Here is a 23,446-nt window from a genome sequence, read left to right as displayed (position 1 = left end):
TATGACATATAAATGACCAAAAATATCTGAATAGATTATTAAAATCACTAATCATTAAATAGCTTAAAATAAGATCTTTACTAAACTATGTAGTAAGGAGAATTGCTGCCATCACAGAAAGTAAAAACATGTAAGATACGGACATTTTAAATTTTATGTACTTTCAGTGGGATTGGAAGATGATAAAAACCACCATATGAAAAAAAAAGGCAGATTCTCAAAAAAAAACTAAAAAGGTTATTGCCAGAAATCCTCCAAAGTAGAATGCATCCGAAGCAATTGAAAGAATGATCTAAAAGAAATATTTGCACCTTGTTGTTAATAGCAGTAGCATTAAAATATAGTCAAAAAGTGACAATAGGGATTGTTTCTAAAAATTAAGGAAAGCCTCAAAAAAAGTGGTCTGACAATGGAATTGTGTTTAGCCTTAAAATGGAAACTTACTACTATAGACATTCTCTACAATACAAACATACATGCATTTAAAAAGGGTTTAGATTAATTGATTATATGGCAGGCTGACAATACTCCTCTTGAGATCAATAGGTTAACAAATAAAAAACTCTGGAGCTATAATGTGTGACCTCTTTTGGAGTTATTGACCACTGAGGTCCCATATGCTTGCTACCTCTCCCACCAAATGATACAGGCTATGCTCCATGCTCTTGCTGACCTTTCAGCATTTGATAGGAGTCCCAAGAGGATCTCAAAAGACTTGGGGAAAGAGTAAAGATGATCAAAATATATTAGATAAGATTCTCAAAGAACTAATAAGGATTTCTAGTAAAAGAAGGACATTTTGAGACATTGGACATATCTGGTGATTAGAAAAACTTTGCGATCTAGCTTAAATACCTAGACGTTATGCCAAAGGAAAATATTAGAGGAAAAAAGCTGCTCAGGTCATCAAGTTAGAAGAATGGTAAAGGTTAATACTGACTATCAGAGAGGGCAATCAGGGAAAGGAAGAACAATTTATTGGGAATTTATAAGGTGAAAAATTCTTTAGATTGGTTTCACAGAAGTATAATAGATACTTTACCAAAATAAAAACAAAATGTTTTAGGCAGGTCCAACTTTTTGTGTTTCGAGATAGTATAAGGTTCCCATTCAAGGCAAACGGATCACAAAAAGTTGTCCCTCCAATAGCACGTTATATTCCCTAGTTTTTACATCCACTTGACACAAGCTAGAGACTTCTGTCATGGCATTCTACCACTGTCATAAGACACCATGACCTAGCAACTCTTACAAAAGAAAGTATTTTAATTGGGGTTCACATACATTTTAAGAGGTTCAATCTTTTGGACTATAATTTATGATGTGGCAGTGTAAGCCAAATCAGTCCTCCCCCACAACTTGCTTTTGGTCGTGGTGTTTCATTGCGACAATAGTAATTCTAACAAATGCACACATTTTAATTAAGTTTGTAATTTTGAATTGGACTGAACGCGTAGCTATCTTCAGTCACATGGAGCCAATATATGGCAGGCCACAGATTTTGTAGGGGTGTTTTGGGATTACATTTTAGTGTGTGTGTGTGTGTGTGTGTGTGTGTGCATGTGTGTGTTGTCTGTACCTATAGAGTCTAGGTGGGCCCATCAAATACCTCAAAACTTTTGTTTTAGGCATACTCTTATTTTGTGATCCACTTAATAAGGGTGGCGGGACCCAAACTAGGTGCTTCTGATGGAGCAGCAAGAGCTAAGTCATATGAAAAGCCCTGGAAAATTTTATTTTATGTGATTTTTTTTTCCCTTTGGTTAGAAGCAATAAAACTGATTTACAAATTATCTTGGTTAACACGCCAGGTTTTATAGTTTAGAGTGAAATGTTCCTGTTTTAGCTGCTTTTATCTTGCTGTGATAAGACACCATAACCAAGGCATCTTAAAAAAAGAAAGCATTTTTATGCAGTACAGGTCTTTTAAATATAACCTAATGATTCTTTGGATTTGCTATGAATCCGTTGTCATGCTTTCCTTTTTGTTTCTTCTTATGTTGATTGGGATATTCTCTCTATGCCTTTTAGTTAGTGTGGATAAAAGTTTATCTATTTTGTTGATTTTTCTGAAAGAAATAACTCTTTGTTGCATTGAATTTTTTGTATTGTTCTGTTTCTTTTTAATTGATTTCAGGCCTCAGTTTGATTATTTCCAGTTATCTACTCCATCTGGATGTATTTGCTTCTTTTTGTTCTAGAGCTTTCAGGTGTCCTGTTAAGTCTCTAGTAGGAGATTGCTCCAAACTCTTCATGAAGACACTTAGTGCTATGAACTTTCCTCTTAACTCCACTTTCATTCTGTCCCATTAGTTTGGGTGTGTTGTGCATTCATTTTCATTAAATTCTAGAAACTCTTTAACATCTTTATTTCTTCCTTGTTCCAATAGTACCTCAGTAGAGAGTTGTTCAGTTTCCATGATTTTGTAGGCTTTATGTTGTTTCTATTGTTGTTGAAATACAGCGTTAACCCATGGTGGTCTCATTTTTTGTACATATTGAGGCTTGTTTTGAGGCCAAATATATGGTCAATTTTGGAAAAGGTTCCATGAGATGCTGAGAAGAAGGAATGTTCTTTTATGTTTGGGTGAAATGTTCTGTAAATATTTGTTAGTGCCATTTGCATCATAACATCTGTTAGTTATGTTATTTGTATTTAGTTTCTGCCTGAATGACCTGTCCATTGCTGACAGCGCGTGGTTAAAGTCTCGCACTACTACTTGCAGTATTAAATGTGAGACTTACATTTCAGTAGTGTTTCTTTTATAAATCTGTGTGTCCTTATATTTAGAGCATAGATGTTCAGAATTGAGACTTAATCTTGGTGGATTATTCCTTTGATGGATATGAAATATCCTTCTACATCTTTTTTGATTAATTTTGTTTGAAAACCTATTTTTTAAGATATTAGGATAACTACACCAAATTTCTTTTAGGTACATTTGATTGGAAAATCTTTTTCTAAGAAATGACAAATTTCTTTCTAGGTACCACCTATGACAGTTAAATTAAGATCACATAAACAATTTAAATAGAATGATAACCCCTAAGGAAGTAGAAGCAGTCATTAAAAGTCTATTAACCAAAAAGAAAAAGAAAAAAGAAAAACAAAGAGTCCTGGACCAGATTTTTTTTTTCTTCACAGAATTCTACCGGACTTTCAAAGAAGAACTAATACCATTACTCCTCAAATTGTTTCTAAGATGTGACAAAGAAGCCTTTTGCTCCTGCCTCCATGTTCAATTACACTGTAGGGCATCCTTTTAAACTGTAAAACAATGCAAACCTTTCTTTCTTTAAGGTGCTTTGCGGTAGCTGGTTGCGGCAATGAGAAAAATGAAAACTAACATAAAAGCAGCCTCATTTTATCTTAGCAAGAATGTGCTCTGCAGACGCTTGAACTTACTGATGGCCCTTTTTCTTCAGATAGTACTATCAGTTCATCTGTTTAATGCAGTTTCAAAAATTTTGCATTATTCCCAGATAGCACACTTCTTACTTTTAGGGCTTTATAGGCAATGCATAAGCAGATAAACCTAAGATCATAAATGCAAAGCAAATAAAGAAGGTGTGAGAAGTTAAGTAATAGAAGTGAACAGGTAACACAAATAGCAGCTTAGTAATTGTCGAGAAGACAATGAAAGAAAGCTTTGAAGGGTACGTATAACTGACATTTAACATGGGCATGGAAGCAAAGAAAGAGGGACAAGAGATGTTTAACAGAGAGGACAAAATCAAAGATGAATGAAACATAGAGTGAGCAAGGAACCATCTTTCTGCATTGCTGGGTTAGCAGTGTAAGAGAGAAGAAGACAAAACAGGATGACTTTGCAGCAAAGCGTAAAATGGGGTGATGAGAGGCCTTACAACTCCCTCTTAGAACACTGGACTTCAAGTTATGAGTAATGGAAATCCATTGGGTGTTTGCCTTGAGGTGTTGGTGCAGACAAAAATCACACCAACAGTAGTGTAGGGTATGGCTTGGGAGGGTTAAGGATACAAAACAGGAATGGCATCAACTAGAAAAGCAAAGTCAAATATTTTAGATTAACTAACGTAAAGTGCATTTATAAAACAAATATGCATGTAGGACAAGGAAAAACATTTACAGATATAAAACTTGGAGGCATTTATAGAATAAATTTACAGAATGTGATAGTTAACTGGAATACTCTATAAAGAAGAGAAATCTAGTTTAGAACCTTGGAGTATAGTAGGTAAGTAAACCTGGAGAATGAGGAAAATGATTTTTTCATAAGCCCAAGAACAAATAAGTTTTATACTGTGTTGAGCATGCAAATGTTATGAATGACTTAAATCTTCAACTATGCACCTCAAGGATAATATTAAGATTAAGATAAAAATTTTAAATTGGATACCAATGGACAGCAAATGTTAACAGCAAAGATATAATAAATGAATTGCACAGAAAACTACAAGTCCTGGAATCTGTAGACATTTCTGCAAAGATAACAATGTGAACAAAACTGAAAACATTCTCAATATTATGAATTATTTTTCTCATTGAAAATAAAATTAATCTATAGCATCCACTCAAATTCTTTCTTTTAGCTTGTTTAAAAGAGAAGATAAAAATTTTATACAAATTTCTTAGATAAAGATCAGGTGAAAGCAGGCAAAACACCAACGCACATAAAACAAAATAAATCTTAAAAAAATCAGGTGAAAATAGAAAAAGTTATAATGGTTGTTACCAATGGGCAGTCAGTTTAAGAATTTCTGGGTGCCTAGCAGTGCCACAGCAATACATTTGTATGACTTAAATACTAACTGACTCATGGTTCTTCCATCGCCTCTATCTGTGTTTGAGGTGGAGACCAACTCAGTCTCTTGTCTATCATGCCTCACAGAGGAAAGGATTATTCTCAAAATTTCTATGAACGGTTTACACCGTGTGCTATTGCTATTTAAAATTGAGCTTATGTATCTAAAATCTTTTGTAAGTTTTAACTGTGTTTACAATTTATTTAACAACTATGTTTGGCATAAATGAGTTTTTCTGCATTTCATCCATCGTACATATTCTTCATTGGCAGTGTAATTTTGGACTCTAAAATAGGCTACATGAACATATTGAAACACAATGCTAGTGAAAATAGCATTCTAGATAGGTTTCTTCTCTTGAAAAGAGAACACTAGATGAGCAATTAATGAGGAGGGTAGAATACTTTTCTTTAGGGATTAACCGAATAATGGACTGCCCATTCACAAGTTCTCATTCGCAAATATGTACATAATTGTAATGCTAAGTAGATTCAACTTGGGTTTTACACATCACACACACACACATATTAGACACAGTGCAAAAGATAATTGGAAAGTATAAATTGGGTAAACTACCAGCAATGAAGAATTTACTGTAGGACGTTCCAAGTGATAGTGTTAATATATGCATGTATTTTAATGCATATATAACAGCAATATTGAAGAAAAATCATAAATTTGAGAGAAACTTCAGGGGACATGGGGAGTTCGGGGGGGCTGGAGGTAGAAATAAAATAAATACAGTACTTATTTTTGATATTCTAAAAATAATTAAATAAAAAATGGAAAGTTAAGTTGGTCATGTATGACACCCCAGTTTAATCCCTCCTTCTGAACATACATTACAAACACTTCTGATTTCTATAAAATCACATTTCATAGGCAATTGCGTATTATTCTCAAGTGATGTTGTCAGAGAGCTATGCCTCAGTAAATTCCTGATAGGTTTGTACATAAGAGGGAGGGTAGACAACTGTGATTTTATCCTGCTTCCTGTAAATGAAGATTAAATAATGACTCTCTCCACCATGTAATTTCAAATCGCTTAAAAGTATGTCAATATTATATTTATTACCAGAGACATAGGTGAATTATTATTCCTTCAACAATCTTACAGATAAGAAAAGCTCTCTGGATTTGTAACAGGTCCACGAGCAACACAAGAACAAACGGAAGCGTAATTTAGGTATAAATGCTCTCAGTTTCATGTCTCCCAACTGAGTGTGTGCATTTTAGATTTTCTCATCAGAAGGGAAAAGCTCTTCTGATCCCCAAGTTCTACCTTCGAAGAATCCATCAAAGAATTGAGAGGGGAAGCTGAAAGCTGCAGCTGAGATACTAAAATTCCTTTGCATTAAATGTGAGCTTATCAAGAATTACTGCAGCAGGTGCATAGGCCAAACAGGGAGATAGATATTATACCTTTTGACATGAGGAAAGAGATCAAGAAAATGTTGCTGTGTCTCAAATACAATGTATTCTGGAAGACTCAGAAACAATTTCCTAGTGCAACAAAAAACTTGTGGACAAATGTTCTGTGTAATGCTGGAAGGTGGTGGTTAGGGTTACTCGGAAGAAGAGAAATACAAGCACAGTCCTAAACTTCTTTCAAAGAACATAAATTGGAAAAATGGCACATAAAGAAGAAAACTTGCTGCAAATGTAAAGGGAGGTGTGTTTGAACCACCATGAATACACATGAAACCAAGTGTATTAGTGTGTATCTGTAATTCAGAGTTCCTATGGTGATGACAGAGCACAAGAGGAAGATCTCTGAAAGCACATAGGCCAGATAGCCTGGTGTAGGCTGTAGCCAAGAACAAAGGGACAAACCTTCTTTCAAACAAGTTGGAAAGGAAGGACCCAGGCCTGAAGTTGTCTTCTAAAGTCCACATACAGATTACAGATGTAGCATGTGTGTTTGCATTTGAACACACAGACACACATATGCACACACCTACAGAGAGAGAGAGAGAGAGAGAGAGAGAGAGAGAGAGAGAGAGAGAGAGAGGAGAGGAGGAGAAGGGAAGAGAAGGAGAGGGGAGAGAGAGAGGAATGCACACACACAATTAAATGCATACTAATACAAAACAGTTCCAAACAACGTGACTTCATTGTTATGCTGCAAGACCTCAGGTAATTTAAATCAAGTAATAGCTAAAGTGGAAATGAGAGGTTTTGTGGCCAGCAGGGAACTCTGGGAAAATGTCTTATTGATCCAGCGGATACTTCCTTCTCAGGGTTGATGTTCTGAGGCCTCACAGTGAGTGAGGGGATCATTATGCGCTACTTCATTTAGTTTCTGTCTATATCCCATTTGATAACATTGAAACGTAGCAGGAGTGATTAATTATCTGCCTTCCCATTTCGTCCTTGTTTACATTAAGGGTTTATGTAAAAATTAAAATGAGGATTGTGATATAAAATATGTATGATTATCTGTCACACTGTACATAAAACCCCTCCTTCCACGGACTGCTGATTTAGGATTATTTTCCCTAATGTTCAATGTTAAAAAATAGAGAAATTTGTCATCAAGTTACAGATGTCTTTTCTGCAAATAGATTAAGTTTCTTTAGAAATTAAAAACAAAGAACAAGAAAAAAGGAAGGAAGGAAAAAGGAAAGAGGAAAGAAATGAAGGAAGGATAGAACAAGAAAGACCTAGACGGGGTTGGCAAATAGCTTTAAAGTCTATTGCAAGTCACATAAGGACAGACTGCCTCTCTTTCATTACCATTTCACTTAAAGAAAATCTTTTCTGAAATAATAATGGGGTTGTTAAACCTAATTCTTTTGTGCTGCAGAATTTCAAATCCTCCATCTACCAGCCATCAAGCTACAGATCCTATTTAATACAGCTCACATTAAAGCTAGAGGTTCCCAGGCTTCCCAGTCAAATGGTATCAAACCTAATATAAGAAATTGTTTGCTAGAGTGAAAGTCAAGTAGCAACAATATGAGAATTGATTTCTACCCACCACAAAGTATTGCAAAAAAAAAAAAAATACTTGAATCCAACTGTCGGTGCACAGGTATTTTTTTAATATGATTTAGTATCAAATGTTATTTTAACTAAATATATCTTATATGAAATTTGTTTTGTCATTTATTTGGTACAGAAAAAAATATCAATCAACTATTGCATTTACATACGGATTTCTTTTATATTATTTCTTTAAAAGATTAGTATCATAGATAAATAAGCATTAAGCCCAAAGCAGGGAGGAATCCTTTTTAACAAAATAAGAAGGTATGTTCCCACCAAATTATTTAGTTTCAAAAGAAAGGCAAACCAATGTGTTACATGCACGTGTATGATACATAATTTATAATGATTTTAATTTGGGTTCATAAAAGAAAATATGAAAATAGAAAGGGTACTTTTGGGGAAGAGGAGGCAAATTAGTTGCAAACAGTGGAAAAGAGCAGTGAGCGTAACCAGAATATATTACCTATCTATGAAATGAGATAGGAAACTGATTATATATATTTAAAACACATGCTAATAAAACTTTGGGAAAAGCATATGTTACTTTTTGCATTCTTTATTTAAATTGACTAACCAGCACTGGAGAGATGGCTCACCAGGAAAAAATACTTGCTGCTTTTCCAGAGGACACGAGTCCAGATCCCAATTATGGTGGGAGGCTTACAGCCTTCAGCAGTGACCTCAGCTTCAGGGAATTCTCCACCTTCTTCAGACTTCTTCAGACACCGGTGCAAAAAGGTAAGTAAATATATCTTTAAAAGTGACCAATGTTTTGGATGAATTTTTACCACAACTTGATGAATTAACAAGATAGGTAACAAGTTCCTGGTGGGAGCATAGCTTTGATCCTTCCATCAAAGCCTGGTTCACAATGGGATAGACTTAGACTGTGAAGGACTATCTGTGATAGGTTATGTAATCCCGAATATCAGTTCTCAACAAAATATGTACATATGAACAACACTAAATGGACTTGGTAGTATGTGCAGAGGGGGCGCGCGCGCACGTGTGTGTGTGTGTGTGTGTGTGTAACGATAATTAAAGAGGATTGTGAATTTCAGAGGGACTTGCAGTTATATGAGTGGAATTAAAAGGTAGACAAGACAGGAGGGAATGATGTAAATATAGAACTCACATGAAATTTAAAAATAAAACTTGAAATTCGGCATAGTTTGCTTGAAAGGTGGGATTCTCTCTCAATACCTGCATAAATACACGCTTATACAAATTACTATATATGATACTCATATCTCTTCACATTTTGTTTAAACATAAAACAAGCCTAGCAGATGAACATCATCAGAAAAGGAGTGGCAAGATTTCATTAGCAAAGCATGTTTGGATAGTCTTATTGAGATTCTCTCAGGTAAGGCACTGCAAAATTCTAACTTCTACTGTTGGAGTGAATAGATCCTGGAAAATAACATAATTAACTATTTATCTTTAAACAATACCCAACTGAGTATTTGTAAACTAAGATGAAATGTTCACTCTGCGGTTAGGTGAACAACCATTTTTTATGTAAACAAAAGCAGAGCTTCTCAGTTTTCTCACAGATGTAATGTCATTTTGAAAGCACTGTGTTTCTCGGGGCCATGGATAAAGGCACTACATCCATCTTTGTCAATTTCATGGAGGAGTCATTAGTGAAATGTCACCTTCTGAGGTTTTCACACCTTGAGTCGAGAAAGTTTTTAGTTTCAAAAATAGCAACAATAAAAACAGTATCTAATTGCAGCAGGCACTAAAACCGTGCCACAGACACATTTTGTCATCGTGAAAAATTTAAGCATGTCAATACTGCTGCTCTAATTGTTGCTGTCACTATAATGTCACTGAGAATTCGCCTCAATTGTGTTCCTTCCTTAGTATTTTCAAAGGACTCTACAATATTTCACTGTTGTTGCAAATTCAATTCATAGACTCTGTTCCCTGAGGGATACATGCTGCATTACGTTCACAAATGTTGATTTGAAATTGTTTTGTTTCTCTTCTAAAGCCATGATTTGAGAATTTCAAAACAGTTCTAAGGAGATCGTTATCCCCCACTCTTCTACATGACTTCAAAATAAGGAGCAAATTCAGAGGGTGAATAACTCTCCAACATCCTTAGCAAAATCCAGATATCTGTGTTTACAAACTTTTTGGCGGTTAAATCAGTTCTGAATACAGCATTTCAAGATGATAACTGTCGCAGAGAGTAACTGAATTTGATTCTCAGACAGCGATTTTCCCTTTCAAAGTAGTTTCAATAATTTAACCAAATTTCAAATATTTGAAAATGTATAAAATGGGAGAGAAAGCCTGTAATACAGTCATAATCCTCTGAGTGTTTACTTTTGTTGAATGTCTATTTTCTTAGGCCATTGTTAATTATTCACTGGAGTCGGACCTATGGAAAACCCACATGCAGTTGGCACTGATTTCATGTCTCTAGAAGTTTTGAAACACATAGTCGTAGCCTACTTACGGAGCTCATTTGGCAAGTCCAGTTCATCTGATAGACAGACTGTGAGGACCGAGAGAAGCCGTGAGACAGCTCTCAGCCTGAGACTATTGCAGTCTCATTGCAGGGAAGAAACGTGAAAATCCTGTAATCAGCTCTGACAGAGTGGACGCAATGTGTGCTTTGGTTGTACAGTCCAGCCGCCTTTAGAGATACTGTCATTTACTTCGTGTTGCTGTAACAACTCATAGCTCCTGCCTTAAAACAAAATGTGTTTATTCTCCTATAGACTTCTGGTATCTAAAATCACCATGCTAAAATGAAGCTGTCTTCAGGGCTGTTCCTTTCTGAAACCTCCAACGATAGAATATTTATACGTTTGTTTATGTTCTGTAGAACACATACTCTGTGACTCCATCTTCCATCTTTGCAAGCCAGGCATGCTGCAGCTTTCCTCTTTTCTGGCCTCTGGCCCATGTTAATATCTTCAGCATTTGAATCACATACATCTACAATCCTATTATAAGGACCAATTTGATGACATTGAACCAGTCAGTCCCGTGTATCCTATGTAATCTCGAGAATTCGAAAATCAGAAATAAATGCGTAATTTCTGTAAAATGAAACTATAATATAAACTATATTACTGATAATAATAATATATTTGAATTTAAATGACCCATATTAGTTCTTCAAATTACCCTCATAGACTCATTTGAGTATTAAACTATATTTACAATTAGGGCTATATTACCATTTGGGGAGCCATATATAGGTATGTAAATATATATATATTGTTATATTCTGGCTATCAAAGATAACTTGTGGTAAAAGAAGCCCCTCACCATAAATTTGTGCCTAAGTTAGTATGCTTTGTTTAACTAATGTGCAACAAATCACAGTTATTTGATTGATGAGATGTGAGGTTCTGCGCTTACCATTGCTTGAAGTTTATATAATTCCTTTATTATTATTGAGGTTGAGTGCTGAAATTCTCTTGGTAGTATAAATTAATGAAATACTGCAGAGTTCTAATTGATGACTTTCTCAGATGTCTTCATAAACTGCTATTATTCTGTCTGCAGAGGCTTGTAATCTCTGGAAATTTCATGGCATCTTCACTTCTTGAGACAGATGTTCTGAAATAATTTTCAATTATGTCTTGGTTTTTGGCAGTGAGAGTTAGATAGAAAAAAACAGTAAACAGATTCTAATCTACTATCTCACTTCTACTGGGTCTTCCTCTTGGAAGGGAATCTGGAATATTGGAGGAGTTTCTATGGTAAGTCCTCTCCACTAGACACACCCTCAGATCACATTGACATATTCTTTTATCAGGGAATAAATTAGTTTGCATAGTCTGGGGAAATAAAATAGGTATTTTACATGCCTATTTACCTATCCAACCAACATTTGTCAAATTTGCATGTGAAAATTATATGGCAGTACATAAGGTAGAAGGCAAATTTTTAAAAAGCAATTTTATTTCCTGAGAGAAGTTCAGATCTAATGAGTAAAAATCCCTGACCGTTAAATAACATAATTAGTGTTATGATTCATATGAACAGGTTGTATTAAATGTGTACTCAAAAAGATCATTGAAATTCAACTTTTAATAAGGGAATTTCTTCTAGACAATTTGAGTTTTGAAGGACTAACAGGAAAGGCACCCTCGGAAGGACAATCACAGAAAAACACAGAGGAAGTGACATGTCATGACATTTAGAGTTACCAAGGACTGTACCATCCTGCTTTGTGACAGGGAAGTATAGGGAAACAGCAGTTACACAATAAGGGAGCTTGAAGACTTTACTTTTTTAAGTGAGCCACCTTGAAGACCTGCAGTACTCAAAACAGAGAGCTATAAAATCTCAAGTTGTACATTAGAACGTCACTTCTGGTTCCTAGGGGAGGGGTGCAGTGTGTCAATTGACCAACTGGTATGTTCTGACCTTCCCTAGACTGGGACATATCTTGGAAGGCTGAGTTGGATGGTAATTTAACCAGAGTGTTTAGACTCTGCTTAATTCTCCATAGGAGAAGGGAACAACTAAAGGTCTTAGTATGATTCTTTGTGGTCTCTCCTTTCCCGGCTGCTAGTCTAAAGGTTACTGTATCTCTTTGAGAAGTTAGAATACTTTCTGGCTCCCTCTAGGGAGTATAACCATGTTCTTTGCTACCAGGATAACACTATCCATTGTTTTTGCCTGCCAAGAGCTGTTTAAATGGCTCCCTAAATCCTGCTGTGATTCTGCTTCTGCGATGTAAATGGACCACTTTATAGTCTGGCAATATGGTTATGGAAAATAATTTTACCCTCGCAACAGAAGGATTAAGTATTGTTACATATATCTCAAAGGCAAAGAGGCCTTAATTCTGTTATGTAATTTACTAAGGATTCAGTAACAGGGACAGACAGAAATGGCATATGTTTCCTGGTATAGATGATCTTTTTTTCTCTCATGCTCTCTATGACAATGCACTGGAGGAGTTCACATTCTCCCGATGAGGGATTCCCCTCTGTATGCTGTGAATATGTTTTATTACCATTGGTTAATAAAGAAACTGTTTTTCATTGGTTAATAAAAAAGGCCAGGCAGAATACAGCTAGGCAGGAGAACTAAACAGAATGCAGTTGGGGTCAGGCAGATATCGTGTAGCCACCTAAAATGCAAGATGTGAGGTAACAAATCATGACCCTCATAATAAAATATAATAGAAATGGATTACTTTAAGATGTAAGAGTTAGCTAGGAATATGCCTGAGTCATTGGCTAACAGTGTTGTAATTAATACAGTTTTTGTGTGATTACTTGGCTCTGGGTGCCTGGAAAAGGAAAGCATAGACAATTGATAGTCACCTGTGTGGGTATATTTTCAAGAACATACCACTGGAACCTCAGACATTACCACTCTACCATGGTAACAAGGAATTTGAAAAAAAAATGATCTTGTTTCCAATAAAACTGTGGACATAAGTAATGACATATTTAGCACCAGAATTAATTAGTAAGCAAGGGTTCCATGTGAATCACTCCAGTTTGACCATACCCATTTGTGTTTTCTTTTCTTTTCTTTTCTTTTCTTTTTTTTTTTTTTTTTTTTTTTTTTTTTTTTTGAGACGGGGTTTCTCTGTAGCTTTGGGGCCTGTCCTGGAACTAGCTCTGTAGACCACGCTGGTCTCGAACTCACAGAGATCTGCCTACCTCTGCCTCCCAAGTTCTGGGATTAAAGGCGTGAGCCACCACCGCCTAGCTTGTGTATACTTTTGACATCAAAATAAACTAGCATATTTTGGAAATATGGTATATGTATTCCATCCTTAAAAATCATTCCCATGGGGAGCTTCTTATTGAAGGAAATGTTTTATTATTTGCACATGATATAAATTATGATACACAATTCACTTCTTAGGGATGTAGTTTACAAACAGCAAAGAAACAAAAAATAAAATAAAAACAAAGGTACTGTAAAGACCCATTCTTCCATTTCAAGCAAAGTTAACACTAAGTTTTCATCTAGCCAAGAGCTTAAAATCATTTAACTTGCATCACAGCCATTTATTTTCATGTTTTATCCCAGTGTGGATACTGTAATGCGGTTCCTTACAGAATGCCAAATATATACTTTTTGACTGCTAATAAACCAACTGACAATTTTTCTCAGGCTCTAATATCTCTTTCTCATATTGTCAAAAGTCTTGTCTTAAGTTATCTTCTCATCAGAACTCTTGGAAAGATGTACAAAACATGTGTGAAACTCACAGGGCTGCAAAATAATTTAAAAAACAGATACAATGACACCTAGTGGTCTTGCAAAAACTGCTTTTATTTTCCAGAAGCTAGGCAGATTCAATGAATGTACAAAGAAAATAACTGTGAAAATTGAAGGATTTCAAGCTTAAAATTTGAAGCCGGTGTTTTTCACTCTGCAAGAAAGTATGTCCTCTACTTATTTAACTTGACAACCCACAGGTGACAAGTTGAACTAATTCCAGAATGATTTGTCTTCATACAAATCTTTTGTATGCTGAAAGAATACATTTGAACTTGCAATATAAAAGAAAAGCAGAGGAAACGTTCCACCAAAGCTTGTCTAATTTGAATTAATCAATGAGATATTACTTGACAAGCCAGTGGCTGATGGTGTTTAAAGCACAGATAATTGCAAAGCCTCTTCAAATTTCTTCTTCTCTTTTTTTGATTCAGGGCTATCACAGAAAGCTAAATGAAGTATTTCAGAGCCTTTGACTGCAATACTTTCAAATAAACAAGTATCCCCCTTTCCATAATCCTCTGAGAATTTAATGAATTTGAAAAACCAGACTCTCCAGGATGGTGGTTTAGGAGGAGGAGGTTACTTAAATGATGGCAGTTTCATTGTAGAAAGGATTGTGCAATTTCCTATGTACCACACTAAAATGTCAAGTTCTATTAAAATAGCTGTTAAGGATGACCTCGAAAGTTTATTTTGCCTTCCCTTTGAAAGTACCTGCAATATCCACCTTGTGGCATTATAAGGGGAGTGTAAACACAGGATACTAATTCTTAGTTCAAGCACACAGCCATCACATCAAATAGGGAAGATGCCCGGACTTTTGTTATAATATATCACAGAAAAAATAGCACATTTTAAAGTTGGAATAAAATTTCACAAGGAAAAATGTAGAGCTCAAAAAAAAAATTCACAAGGAAAATGGGAAAATTCTCCTAAAAGTTTGAGATCTGAGGTTTATGGGAACTGGATATGAAGTGCCGCCTCTCTCCCTGTGTCCTCTTGTGGCTGCCTGAGAAGTGCAGGTCTGAGTCCTCCCCAACTGTAGCTCAGTACAAGCCTGAACTATTCTGAGATTCTCAATTCTTTATGATGTCATGCTGTTGATACTGTCAAACTTAACAGTAATGAATGTTATTTATCTTATTTTTCTCTTAAATTAACTAAGCTATTACATTTTCTAATTTTATTAACATTCTAAATATATAAATCTACCAAATATAAAAATTATTTTAAATTTCCAGAAAATGTTAAAGCATATTCTGTTAGATATAAATAAATAACTTAAAGCCTGTCATACATGAAATGGAAGTTGGGATCCATTTCTAAAGATAAATTATTATCTTGTATGGTATCATACTACAGTTAGCTACACAAAGGGAATTTTACTGCCTATAGTGGCACATTTAGAGATATGTGGACAAAGGTTCATTACATTTGAACACATATAATAGTAAGCTACGCTTTTTCAGACCCCGGCCAGCTGGCCTTGGTGAGTTCCCGATAGAACATCCCCATTGCCTCAGTGTGTGGGTGCACCCTTCGCGGTCCTGAGTTCCTTGCTCGTGCTCTCTCTCCTTCTGCTCCTCCTTTGGATCGTGAGACTTCAGTCCAGTGCTCCAGTGTTGGTCTCTGTCTCTGTCTTCTTTCATCGCCTGATGAAGGTTAATATTCAGGAAAATGCTTATAACCGGTCTCGCTGAACATAACGGACAATGAGGACTACTGAGAACTGAAGAACAATGGCAATGGGTTCTTGATCCTATTGCACGTAATGGCTTTGTAGGAGCCTAGGTAGTTTGGATGCTCACCTTAATAGACCTGGATGGAGGTGGGTGGTCCTTGGACCTCCCACAGGGCAGGGAAACCTGCTTGCTCTTTGGGCTGAGGAGGGAGGAAGACTTGATGGGGGGGGGAGGGAATGGGAGGTGGTGGCGAGGAAGAGGCAGAAATCTTTAATAATTAAATAAATTAATTAATTAATACAAAAAGAAGTGGAACCTAAAAAAATTAAATTAAATTAAAATTAAAAATAATAGTAAGCTACGGACCCCACTGGAACAACTACAGGGTCAGATTAACAATATACCTCTTTTAACTCTCTAGCTTCCCAAGGTGAGTTTACATGAAGCAGGACAAAAGGTCTTAATATAATCAGCTTATTATGTTCATCTTATAAAAGTAAAAATGAGTTTTGCCTTTTCATAGATGTTCAGGAGAAAGGAGGCACACATAGTACATTCTCAGGATGGGGAATCAGTTCTCTTAGTGTCTGATGAAGACAAAGGGCCTCCTCCAGTCTAGTCTGTTATAGCTCTCCATCAACAGCAAAGTCCCAGGACCTGGACCAAACCCTGTATTCTCATTTTAAATCAGAAATGTGGAGAGAATTCGGAAGAGCAGCAGAATATCTAGTCATGGAATGACACCTCTAATTTCCAGTCACTCTTTTCCAGGCTTGTGCATCTTCGTGTAAACAGGAGAACCAATTTTGCACGTTACATTATAATCCAAACATATGTATATAGAACAATGAAATTTGATTATTTTCTTAAGTGTAGTGTTAGATTCCAAACACTAAATAATGAAAGTCCATTCACAGTCATCCTTTTTGAAACGAGGAATTTTTCAGTTTTAATTTCAAAAAGATTAATAGCTGTTTAAATGTAGGGGCATAAGACACACAAGGAAGTATGAATGCTGATACAAGAAGCTAAAATGTTCTGTTTCATACTGTTGATAAACATAATATAAATAAAGTGAACAATCCTGGAGGTTGTTATTCTTTCAAACTCAATGAAAAAATACAAATGTATATTCCTAATAAGCTAAACTGGAAATCAGATTATTGTCTATAGTAACGCTGCTAAACGACCTTCTGATTTAAAGGTGACATAGATGGGTAACACTGCGATTCATGGGGCTCCATTCAGGATTATGTTCTAGCTCTTCCGGGATGCTTTAAATGTTTGTTTGTTTCTTTGTTTAGTTTTTGTTGGTGTTTTAAGCTTCACTTGAAACAAATATCTGTCAAGAGTACCAGTGTTCCCTTTTTATAGATAACTCCAGTAATTCATTAGTCACTAGTTTGCTGATCAGAAAAGAGACATTTCTTTCTGAGAATACATAATACTTATATTCTGTTTAGGCAAATAGATGTGAAAGTATTTATCCAATATATTTCAGCATAATCCTACTTGTCTGAATCTACACACAAAATGCTTGCAATCGATGATAAGCAACTCATGCTCATTGACTAAAGTTGACTGAGGCTATTATATTGGAACAATTATGAGAAAAAGGTGCAGAGTGAATAAAAGATATTATTTCAGGGAGTAATTTGTTAAGTTTTATGAAGTTTAGAGGTTACAAATCCTAATAAATTATTTGATTTTAAACACTTCTATGGCTAGGTCATGTGTAGCTTTGCTATAGAGAGACATGTACGCAGTGTGTAGAAGGAGCTGTAACTTCTAAAGGCTCAACCACAAGTTATGCTATGACAAAATATTACGTTTATAAATGTCCTCTATTTCTTTGCTAGTTCGAAAGGTTGTTGCCCTATAAAACCATCCCAGAGCTCCTCTGTGTTCCTCCCACTGACTTCTACAAGGACTAAGCAGGGTTCTTTCTCAGGAATGCTTCATCTATAGGGTGAAAGTACAACCACTCAAAATTATTTTAAAAACTTACAGATGATTAACTCATTGCGATAAATCACTGGTCTGCTATTCTACATCCTTCCCAGGGAATGCAGCCAGAGGCAATTAACTCCACCTTTGCAACATCCTAACATGAAGCAAAGAGTCCTGAACATGGCATACATAATGCTTAGTTGTTCCACATTTATCAAATGATAAATATCCAAAAGCCTCTCCTGGTCTTCAAGGAGGGATTTCTAGAAATCTGAGATTGCAAAAATTGTGTAAGATGATTTTCAGTTAAATATTAGGGTAATAAAAATTGCTTTCATTGAGGGTATTTCTGTATGTCAAAAATGAATAATACCATTTGAAAAAAAGACAGAAGTTCATGTGTGTAATGTTTGTAAGAAAATAGTTTGCAAACATAGTTCTTTAAAAACAAACAAACCTGTAATTCTATTACCCTATGTCATACTTGATAAAAGAGGAAAACGAGCTTCACTGATGATTCCCTATTGTTCTACTCTGTTTCCTAAAGCACAGACTTGAGATTTTCCACTCATCCCCATACACTCCCAGAAACAGGATTTATCTCAGATAGATTTTCAGAAATCAAAATTGGAAGATCATCCCACTCTCTCTTAAGGACTGCTTTTTTGCTTTAGCAAATCATCTCTTTATTTCCAGATTCTAACCCTGTAGGCTGCATTTCAGGAATAAGAACTGGCACAAGACTCAATGTTAACAAAGTATTCTATAGCATCAATACCTCGAAATTGTGAAAGGTTAAGACCTGGATATTTATGAAGGCAAAGGAGACCAAAAAATGGGAAGCAAAAATTGTGTGTATAAAACTGAGAATTGAGGTAACAACACTAGCATCTGTAATAGGAAAAGTACCAAAAGGCTCAATCATGCGTAACCCATATATGTTATATAGCTGCATATACATTTTTTTTGGCATAAAGTTAAACATTTATTAAAGGAGAGAGGAAGAGGAGAGAGAGAGAGAGAGAGAGGGAGGGAGGGAGACAGAAATAGACAGATACACATGTGCACACACGAGAGAGGGACAGGAAGAGAGTTTCCAGATGGGAGGAGTGGTCAGAGGTCGCTGGGAGTGGGCATGGCTTTTCCCTTAAAGAGACAAAAAATCATAACATACTCTATATTCCAAGTAGGTATCTGTTTACTTATTTATCATCAATATGTACCTGCTGCTGCCTCAGGCTATCAAAGCTGTGAGGCTTCACTCTCAATCAAGGTTTCCCTACCCTCATGCCAGCAGGCTGGTTGTGTTCACCAGAAACTTGTGGTGAAACTATCATGTCACCAGGATGCAGTGAGCAGAGGGAAGAAAGCCCGAGGTGAAAATATATTATACTGTCTCACCTTACGTGATAGCGCTTGTCTCAACATATGCTTCCTGCTGACTGGCTTACACTTGCTGAGATGTTTGTTTGGAACAGCCTCCTCTCTGAACACTTAACATTCAATGCTATCATGCCCAGAAATTCTTCCTTTTTGTTCTTTAGATTGGAGTTCCTTCCGGCAGCAAATAATTTAACATTCTAAGAAAAGAAGCCTTTAATTTGGAGGTGTTAAGTCTTCAATAGGAGATCTCATTTAATTTTTCTGATTTGTAAACATATTTTCCAGGTCGAGGCAGACCGTTGCAGACATAATAAGCATAGCAAATGGCTGATTTAGTGACAGCAAAGAGAATAATGAGAGGTTTATTTGCACAATAAGATTATTCATGCAGCTTATCTACATTGTATTGGCAAGCACTTAATGAATATGAATCCACAGGAAAAACCCCAAATTGCTTCCTTGTTTGCAAATACTGTTGTTTACACAGGTTTGAAAACAGTTTCCAGCGTAGAGGCCTTCTTTGCATATTTTATGTTCTCTTAAAATTCTCATTCCTAATTTAAAAAGGCAAAATAAGTAGATTTTTCAACTTTATATCAGCTATTAACTTTTAAAACAAAGATTATAAATCTTATATATTCCTTATTTTGTATGTGTTGAAAAGAGGTCTAAATGGCTACTGTTACTTAGCCACAACATAGTTGTAAGGGCATGTTTTTAATGTTTGAAATATCTCATCATTCACCTTTCTCCACAAACCTTTTCTACTACTTTATCTACAAAACAGATTAAGAAATATAAAAATATAATCTTAAGATAATACTTCTATTGTGTACATTTAGCAGATTAACCTACTATGAGATGATTTGGGGATTTTTCGGCATGATGTAATTTTCACATACACAATTATTTCTGATTATATCATAACTGTACAAAATATGCACTTTTACATAAGCTATATATTACTAGGAAAGCAAAGCTTTCTAAAACTTTTATTCTTTAGTTTGATTGTGTTTAATATTTGAGAATTGATCCTGAACTAATTTTAGAAAATTATCAGTCAAATTTTTTTTTCCCATGCCTGTGTTTATAGGCATAAGCATTTCAAACAAAGGTCACACCTAGCTAAACTAAAAACAGAGGTTTTATTTTAGGAATGGCATATAATAAATTCACTTCTATCCCAGTTAAATGCCAAAATAACAAAGTCACATGGGAGTTCCAGAAGATATCTTTCTATTAAGATACCAGGTCCTCTGCATATATGTTGGGCTGCTAGCTTGGCATTTTTGTGGGATTCCTAACAGTGGGAGCAGGTGTGTCTCTGGCTATTTGGCCTGTTCCTTAAATTCTTTCCCCCTATTGGGTTACCTTGCCCAGCTTTGATATGAGAGCTGTTGCCTTCTGTCACATTTGGTTGCTTTCTCTTGGTAGCCTGATCTTTCTGAAGGTAGAAGAAAGGGAGAGGATCTGTGGGAAAGGAGATGTGGGGAATACTGGGAAGAGTGAACGGAGGGGAAACTGTAATCAGGAAGTACTGAATGAGGGAAGAATCTATTTTAAATTAAAAAGAGAATTTTCAGAGAGCTTGTAAAAAAGTTCAAAATGATTTTTAGCACAGGACAACATAATTATTTAATGTGTGGCCACACTCATCCCCCTCAAAGCAACATTACAAAATGTGAGTGAAAAATTAAAGCCAATGTTATTCTTTAATGAAAGCGTTTAGTTACAGGGAGAACCTTTGAGAGAATAAGAACACGGAGTGGAGGCATTTGAATTCCAGTGCCTAGCAAGCTGGCCACACACGTTCCATGGTACCAATAATGCAGGTGCCAGACTACTAATCCACATCCTGCTCCAGCACTGATTGTACAAAACCAGTCTATGGTAAGGAGTTGCGATGCCTCAGTGCCACAGGAAAAATGGCTGTGAATGTATTATTCAAGATGGGATTTTGTTAGTCACTCTGCTTGTTGCATGATAAAATACTTAAAAAGAAATATTTCTAGGAAGCTGTTGCCCATATTCACTGTAGGTCTTCCTGTCTCCCTCAGTTAACCTCTTCTACGTAATTCCCCACAGGCATGCCCGAGGCTTCTCTCCTAGGTTACTGTATACCCTATCGTGTTACTGATCAATGTTAGCCATCACAGTGATGTTATTTAAAGTGATATTTTTATCTCATGAGATAAAAGCATGTATACACATTATGCATCAACATAAAAATCAAATGTCTTGCAAATTCTGGTAGTCAATTATGCCTCTATGTGAAAATCAAATGTCTTGCAAATTTCGGTATTCAGTTTTCATTCATGCTAAGTAATTTTGACTAAAGTGACCCATCCGAGTGCTTTTATCTTATATTTATAAATCTGTTTTATTAGAATATTTATTTGGTTAGAACTAAAGTGAACAAAATGTGGGGCGGGCATCTTTTCTTTCCACATGTTATGAAAGACAGAGTGAGTTAGAAGTAACTAGGTTGTGTTTGTCAGAGATGAACTCACTGGCTTGATGTGAGAATCACGGAGAGACACCTCTTAGCGTGTTCTTAATGAGCTTAGAGAGAGAACAGAGGAGGAGGACCCACCCTCAAAATGGGTACACTTTCCAAGAAGCCATTCAAGCCATTCAGACACAATGACAGGAAAAAGCTCCCTGCTTCCTCTGTTTCTTCCTGTGCAAGTTGGTCCTGTGGCTGAAGGTGCCTTCCTCTGCAGGTATTATACTAGAGCATCACTAGATTGTTTCATTTATTTATTTATTTATTTGCTTGCTTGCTTGCTTATTTGCTCGTTTCTAGCAGTCATGTGTCTGATTCATTGAAATTTTTTAATGTCCAACTGTAATCTTCTACTTAAAGCTAACAGTATTAACTCACTTGAAATGTATATGGGACACTTTTTTCTTTTTAAAAGAATGATTATGATCATTAATGGCACCTGAAAATTAATGAAGGCTGTCTAGTGGAAGGTGAAAGAAGAAAATATCTGTTCTTGTTGCAAAGGAGAAAGACGTTATTAGCGACAGTGCCTGTGTCCATTTCCAAATTTAGAACTATGGATTTTGTCTCAGTACAGCACAGAGTGGAGACAGAAGGATTCTATTCTAAATTCCATCCATAGGATGGGTAGACAAAATGGTCTGTCAAGGTATCCAAGTGGCTAATTTCTTTGACACTAGTGTGCATATGAGTATGTTCAGTGTAGCAAAATTAGAGAAGCCAATAATTTCTTACTGTAAGAGATTATTCATTCACTTTTTGCCCTTCCTATTTCATCTATTTATATTAATTATTGTTGATGGAGTAAGAGAGATCAACCAACAAAGACTCAGGTTCACAACCAAAACAATAGCTTTTTTTTATTATTTCTTAATGCATAATAAAGCCCAGCTACATTCTTGAGAGTTCCAGGCCCCCAGAATTTGATTGAGACTGCTAAGGCATCCATTTTTGTGGACTGAGCAGATAATAGAGTCTCAAAGTAGAAGAAAACCATTGTTGGATTTTCCCCATTGTATAAGACAATCTCATGAATCCATTTTCATAATATGTATTCTTTCTACTGGTTTAATTGATCCAGAGTGTTCTTTCTAACACTGTTTCATGAAAGCCTAGCTGCTAGAAATGTTTATAAGACCATAGAATAAACAAAACATTGAGATTTATATTTTGAGCACTATCTTTGTTTCCTGTCTCTTTAAAATTTTTTAAATTGATGTTATTGAGATATACATTTTTTCCTCTTCCCCTCCCTTCTTCTCCCCTCCCCTTCAACCCTCTCCCATGGTCCCAATTTACTCAGGATATCTTGCCTTTTTTACTTCCCCTGTAGATTAGATCCATGTATGTCTTTCTTAGGGTCCTCCTTGTTATCTAGGTTCTCTGGAATTGTGAATTGTGGGTTAGTTTTCTTTGCTTTGTGTCTAAAATCCACTTATGAGTGAGTGTATATGATATTTGTCCTTCTGTGTCTGGGTTACCTCACTCAATATGATGTTTTCTAGCTCCATCCATTTGCCTGCAAATTTCAAGATGCCATTTTTTTCTGCTGTATAGTACTTCACTGTGTAAATGTACATTTTCCTTATCCATTCTTCAGTTGAGGGGAATTTAGGTTGTTTCAAGTTCTACCTATGACAATGCCACTATGAATATAGTTGAGCACATGTCCTTGTGGTATGATTCATCATCCTTTGAATATGTACCTAAAAATGGTATTGCTGGGTCTTGAGGAAGGTTGTTAGATAATTTTCTGAGAAATTGCCATACTGATATCCAGAGGGCTGTACCAGTTTGCACTCCCACAAGTAATGCAGGAGTGTTCCTTTACCCCAAATCCTCTCCAGCATAAGTTGTCATTAGTGATTTTGATTTTGGCCATTCTTACAGGTATAAGAAGAAATCTCAGAGTTGTTTTGATTTTAAT

This window comes from Chionomys nivalis, chromosome 14 (genome assembly GCF_950005125.1).
Source record: "Chionomys nivalis chromosome 14, mChiNiv1.1, whole genome shotgun sequence".
Classification (NCBI taxonomy): domain Eukaryota; kingdom Metazoa; phylum Chordata; class Mammalia; order Rodentia; family Cricetidae; genus Chionomys; species Chionomys nivalis.
Note: the sequence above shows the minus strand (reverse complement) of the source record.